Below are 7,028 nucleotides of genomic sequence, written 5' to 3'. Positions count from 1 at the left end.
TCAAAAGCCTTATAAAAATCCATTTAAGTCAGCAGGCAGCTCTGACACATCTTCCAGGATAACCATGTGGTGCACAGCACCCACTTTCTCAGAAGCTCTTCAACCATCACAGCTGCAGCAGGATTTCCTGTGTGAGGAGGTGCTGCCAGAATGGTCCTGTGGCTCCAGGGGCTTTCAGCTGATGGTGGGGTGTGGGGGTCAGGCAAAGACATTAGAAGGAGAAGAAAGCAGAACCCAGGAACTTTGTCAGAGAAATAGAATTTTTTTTTTTTTTTTTTTCCCTTGGCAAAAGGGTTACTAGAATCTCACTAGTGCCACCATCAGGGTGGCCTCTTGCTGGCCCTTTCATGTCTCCTCCATCTTCCCCACAGGGAACACTGTCCCCAGCTGAGCAGGGAGCTGCAGAGCCAGAGCCTGTGGGTGGCCTTCTGCCCCAAGTGTGGGCAGGACTGTTCCGACAACAACAGCACCTCCTGGATTTCGGCAAGGTGGAGGGGAGGTCTCCCTGCCTGTCTGTTGGTCCCCAGCAACTCTCCTGCCTGTCTGCTGGTCTCTGGTGACTGTTCAGGGGAGCTGATGGCAAATTGTATGTCATCCTCTCCACCCCACTCAGAAAACCTGATAGTCTCTAGTGGACTGCTGCAGAGCGGGCAAGCTGGATTTCTTTTTGCCTGCTGCAGGATACCAGGCAGAACTGCTGGTGACAGGGAAGAGCAGAAGCCACGTCATTCTTAGTGACCTGACAGATGGGGCAGCTCCACTCTGTCTCGTGGCCATGTCTGTCTGTTGCAGCAGAAGGGGACAGATGAGGACTAGGCATGCTTGGCAGAAGTCAAGAATCAATCCGGTCTGGACCCAGGCTTGGCTGGCACCAAAATTCAAGCAGTAAAGGATGAGACCTCATATCCATCCCCCAGTGCTGTCACAATCCACCACTCAGTGGTGGATCCTACAGAGGGACATCAGCACCTGAATATAAACAGAAAGGAGTGCAAGGTCGCAAAGCACTCACATGTGATGTTATCCTCCACCATCCAGTGACATCACAATGGGACATCATGGCACGCCTCTGTTCCCTCTCACCTCAGCACATAGGTCTGGGACTGCTGGCAGATATTGCCATGGGGACAGACATGGGGGGTCACCAGAGGCCAGCAGCCAGGCTGGGTCAGTGCCCTGAGAACAGCCCCCACGGCCCAGGCTTCTGGGTGGCCTCATGCCCAGGGGCTCGGCAGGACTAATCCATTGAAAATGGCATTTTCCAGACTCTGTGTGGCCCTGGTTGAGACAAAGGCAGGAGGGAATACACTAGGGCTGGTAGTGGCTGGCAGGGGCTGTGGAGAGCAGCATCCTGCACAGAACAGTGGCAGAGATGCAGGAAGAAGCCAGCACACTGGAGGCCACCTCCACCAGGGCTCCCAGCAAACTTTCCCTTCTGTGCCTGTCACTGCAGAGCAGGACCAGCCCCAGGAGGAGAGGATTTTCTCCAGTTTCAAGATAATCTAGATTCTCTTGCCTGTTGACCACAGGGAACTGACAGAAAAACAAATAAAAGGAAAGCAAGGTATAAAACAAATTGGTTTCTACTAATGAGGCTTTAATTACACTCCTCGAATCTCCAATTTCCAGCGCCTTCAAAAAACCACTTCTTTCATGCCATCAAGTCAGTTATTTCCATATCTTGAAGCGATATGCGGAATAAATAAATAGACTCTACAACTCGATGTAGTTATCAAGTGGGTATGTATGGCAGCGCCCGGCACAAGTGAGATAACTCTCCGAAATCTTGTGCCCCGAGCTGAAGTCTGCCCCCCAACTTCATTCACAAAGGTGTTCCATATGCAATACATTACACAACTTTTCTATGCATATTCAACCCCTGGCCCCGCCTGTCTTTGCTTCTCATGCTAAATAGGTCCACGCCCTTCTGGGCATGCGTAGTTTTTTGTGGGGGCTTTTATGTGGGTCCCTGGTGGTCTTTGAGCCACAAACCATCATCTTCCTCCGCATTGAACTTTTGAACTCTTCTCCTCTGCGCTTGCGCTTTTGGTCCTTTGCTCTCCTATCTGGATAAGTTCATCATCCTTGACATGTTTGGAGACAGAGGGCTTCTTTGTCTGAAGTCTTGGCATTCCTGGTCCTTTCCGGTATTTGTCTTTTTGCAAGAAGCTTTAAAGATCTTTGTTTTTCTTTCCTATGCCTTTTTGTGCAGAGGTTTCTTAAAATTCAACACATGATTCTACAAACATGATACATTCATTTTTGATACATTCATTTTTGATACATTCATTTTTGATACATTCATTTTGTTAGCTCAAGTGATCTCTGGAAAATCTTTCGTTTCAATCTAACTAGCTAAATAACCAGTTAGCCACTTACCTACTTAACAGCTCTCAGAACAAAATTGCATTCAATTAAGTTATGATATCAAAGTTAATCATAGTCAAAGGCTTCAGCTACTTTTCACATTACACAGGAAATCATGTGTCTCAGTACTGTTAAAATCTGCTTGAAGCTGCAACTTTGGATTTAGCATGTGTCCGATTTATCTGATGCATACTGTATATATTCGATAGCCAATAAAAATAAAAGGTACGTATGAAATAAAAGGTACGTATGAAAGACTCATTGAATCAGTTATATATCACTAATACTTTCAGAAAGACTAAATGTGGTCTGCATTAATTCTGAAGTTCATCAGCTGCCTACATTTTTCTATTCTTAAAATGTAAAATTGTACTGCTTTCAAAAGTAAGAACCTTCCTTAAACTGCTAAGTAAAAAGTTGTTTGCAACATATTACTTCAAACAAGAAGTGTTTCTCAAATATTTTACAAAACTTAGTGAAAATATTCTCTTCTTGCAAAATTTCACATTCCTGTACAGACCCAAGCCAACTGTGCTTAAGCAATCATAATTACTCACACTATTACTGTGTTCTTCTGCACTACAAAGTACATATTATTTAATGTCAGTAACTTCATTTTATAAGCTAAATTAAAAGTTTAAGACTTTCCATTAGGAATCAAAGTGTATCTGACAGTATTTCAGAGATTAAAATGTGTGAAAATACCACAAATGCATGAAATTGCACTCCTATACAGCATGTAAACATAGTAAAATATCATGATCATGACAGTTACATTTTTCCACTCTAATCTTTTTCTGAAGATTTGCATGTGTACCAGGTAACTGGGCTGGGCTTGGTGTATCCCTGGAGGGCCCCAGGAGCTCTGCTCCCAGTCAGCTGAATGTTGGCACAAGGGTACCAGCCCTGGGCAGGAGCCAGTACAGGGCCCCTCCTGCAGGAGAAGGGATCAGGCCCTGCTTGGTAACTTTCATTTTGGCCACTTCAGTGAACAGGTAAGAAAGGTCAAAATGAAACCTCTCCCAGCTATTTGCCTCCTTTATCTTTTTAGGTGCCAGAACTCTGTGTCACAGATGGCCTGGCTGTGTGCTGAGCAATGCAGCCCCCACAAAGCGTTTGGTTTCCCCACAAGTTGCCATGCCTTGTTCCCAGGTGTGCCCAGCTCTGGCAGGAGAAAGAGCCTGCAGCGCCGTGCCCTGCCCAGCCGGGGCTCTCTGGCACAGAGCAGCAGCAGCGCCAGCACCTCTCAATCCGCTCTTTCCTTATCTTCTCCTGGGACACAGAAGCCTCTGGAAATCAGCACCACCAGTCGTGTTCCCAGCTCGGAGCAGCTCCTGCTGGTGGGCAGGTGCTGCCAGTTTGACTGCTTCCAAATGGGAATAAAGGCAGAGATGTACATCCTCAGGAGCCCTGGGCGTATCCAATAAACGTGCAGATATGTGGGAGATTTGTTAGGAATTGTTTCAGCTGTTATGCCAACAGTGCCTTCTCTCCTGGTTCTGTGTGCTATAGATGAGTAATGTAACAGTTGGCTCTCACTGTTAAGAGGTAGATATTATGTGGATATAAAAATGTATAGTGATGTTATTGTAATATAGGCTCCCATAGTCCTATTTCCCCTCCCCCTTGCAATAGCCTTGGTAGTCAGGGCTTTTGGGGAGGGCCGGCTTGTGACCAGGAGGTGTGGTGTAACAACACCTGACCTCCAGTCAAGAGGTAAGAAAGAAATCTCCACCAGTGGATGGCAAAACTTTGACAAAACTTTGGCGGGATGAAGGGTATAAAAGGCAGAGCAACCATTTGATAGATGAGCTGCTCTGTGTAATGTTCGTAGAGACTCCCAGTGCTGCAAGTTTTCCTTATTCAGTCCTTTGTTAAGATTTAATAAACCTTTAAATTTTTAAAAGTGAGGGTTGTTTCTCAGATGTGCAATGCTCTGGGCCATTTTCTTGGTCTGATTTCCTTTGCTTGGGTCCTATCTGAGTGCTCAGTTCGGGTACAGGCTGTAGGTGCTTGGTGCACTCCTGGAGTTACTCTTGGATCCCTTGAACAACAGGGTTTGGCCCACGAGGGGAATTTGTGCTGCTTTGTGACAGAGGAGAACTTCCCCAGCTATTTTGCGTTTGCTGTACGGAAGGTTGGTTATTGCTCTGCCTAAATTCACAGGCCAATATAGAGTGCTTGCATTGTGATGTCAGGGCATGGTTGCCATGTGGTCATGGTGGCATCAGAAGGTTGTCTTGGTGCACGGAAGGCCTCAGTGTCAGAGCAGCCCTAGGGCTCGCTCAGGGCAGGAGCATCCTCCTGCTTGAGGCGTTTGTCAGTGGGAGCTGCCCACTGACAAGAGCCTTGATTTTTCTGATGGTGGAGCAAATCTGCACAGCAGTGCTACAATGATTGAGAAGGTTGCTGCTGTAGCTATTGGAGTTTATGGCGTTTGTTATTCCAGCTATTACCTCACTAACCTGACACGTAAGTAGAGGTTTTCCCTGGGTGTACCCGAACGTGGCTTTTGTATGTCTTCCTGCTCTTTCTTAGTGCCTGAGTTATTTTGAAACAGAAAGAGCACTAGGGTGCCACTGGTTTGGTAAAGCTCCTGTCAAGGAGTTCAGCTACAAGGGGATTTCTGTAGCCACAGGGCAGCATTTGCAAGGGAACCTGCAGGGGTTCTGTTCCATCCACGGGAGAGTCTGAGGCAGTAGAGTCTGTCATCTCCTCAGTTTGCTGGGACAAGCAAGACAGCTTTGAAAACGTAAACTGGAGACCTTCTTGGAAGGCCTTCTAACAACTCTGCAGTATTTCCCAGAATTCAGGGAAAGCTTCTTTCTTTCTACTTTCTTTCTTTCTTTCTTTCTATTTTGTCATGAAAGGATTTGACTGTCTAACTTGACCCTTGACTGAGTGTTAAAATAGTGATTCCCTTTGCAAGGAAGTGCAAACTCCAAAGCAGTGAGTGTCTGCTCCTGGACCCTGGAGCTGCTGCTGTGCTGTGTCACAATAGAGCTGCCACATCATTATGGAATTTTGGGGCAACTGTTTTTCTGGGCAACTGTTTCCAGCAAGTTAATGAGAAATTGTGCATGCAACTGATTGAAAAAAAAAAACCAAACGTACTGTAAGGAGAGGATTTTAAAAAGATGTGTTATGTGTTTGGTAGAACAGGAGCACTGAGTGCTAGAGAACAATTTGCATTTTCTTGGTCATGTTTGTATCCATTTAGAGGCTAAACAGGCCAAAGGGTAGGCACGCCCAAGACAATTATCTGGATCTCTTGCTGGTTGTGTGAATGAACTGTGTCTCGTGGAGGGATGTGGTGAAACAGAAAATACTCTCTGTTTGTGGTGCTTGTTCTGTGGGATTCAGCAGCCCAGGCAATTTTCTCACAGCGTCTGGTTCATTTTCCCTTGCCCACTACAGGTCACCTGATGCATGTAATCAGCAGTGCTGGTCCTAAGGTGAGTGAGAAAGGAACATTTCAGGTTTGTGCTGTTTAGCAATTGTAGAGTAAGCTGTGTGCTTAGCCAGAACCAGTAGGCTGTAGAGGGCCGGGCACGGAGGCTGGAAGAAAATCCATTTTCATGCCTTCAACAACAAATACAAAGGCATAGCTGGATATTTCCTAATTTCCAACTCAGAGCCTTGAAGACCTACAAACTCAGTTTTGCAGAGAGAACATTGCTTGATGACACCAGACAGGGATGAATACTTAAGAGAGAGCAACTTCCTGCAGAGTTGAATAAGCCCATTTTAATGAAGTCACAGCAACTTAGATTTCTATCCCTATAAAACTTCATGATACTTCCTTAGAAGATGTGGTTGTAGAATTAGAAGGACAATTTAATGCTGTATTTGCAGTCAAATGGGCAAATTTGTGGCTGGGCAGCTGCATGGGCCAAAAGGACGCAGGGGTGCCGGCCAAGAGCAGCAAAACGTGGGCCAGGACCTGGCCAGGTGGCCAAGAAGGCCAAGGGCATCCTGGCCCGTGTCAGCAGCAGTGGGGCAGCAGGAGCAGGGCAGTGACCGTCCCCCTGGGCTGGGCAGCGCTGTGGCCATAGCTGGGAGTGCTGTGTCCACGTGTGGGCCCCTCTGAAGCAGAAAGTCCTTGAGCGGCTGGAGCATGTGCAGAGAAGGACATGGGATCTGGGGAAGGGTGTGGAGCACAAGGCCAAGGAGGAGGCACCGAGGGAGCTTCAGCCTGGATAATAGGAGGCTCATGAGGGACCTTCAGGCACACTTCCATCAATCCCACCATGACAGTGCTCACTACAAGGGCAGTTTTCCTGCGAAACCTTCCCTCACTGCATCCCAGTGCTTTAGACGCTGGTGTCAGAGACATTCCCTTCTTGTTGTTGGTTGCGTTTTTGTTTTGTTGGTATAGTAGAGAAAAAGCCCGGTTGATTTTCTTGTTTTCCAACAAGCAAAGCTGCTTCTGTGCAACGTTTCCTGCTCTTTTCCAGCACTGGATGAGATTCTGATGCCGTTGTAGGTTTCCATGTCTGCAGCAGCAATAGCAAAGGCGTAGCTGTCTCTTTCTTACTTTTCCATTTCAGATCTTTCAAGAGCTAAAAGCTGAGTCTTACAGAGACAACATTGCTTGCTGATGGCAGCCAGGGAAGAATATCAGCTTCATAACCATATGCAGTTCTGTTGAATTGGCCCAT

The sequence above is a fragment of the Taeniopygia guttata genome, chromosome Z (genome assembly GCF_048771995.1).
Source record: "Taeniopygia guttata chromosome Z, bTaeGut7.mat, whole genome shotgun sequence".
Classification (NCBI taxonomy): Eukaryota; Metazoa; Chordata; class Aves; order Passeriformes; family Estrildidae; genus Taeniopygia; species Taeniopygia guttata.
Note: the sequence above shows the minus strand (reverse complement) of the source record.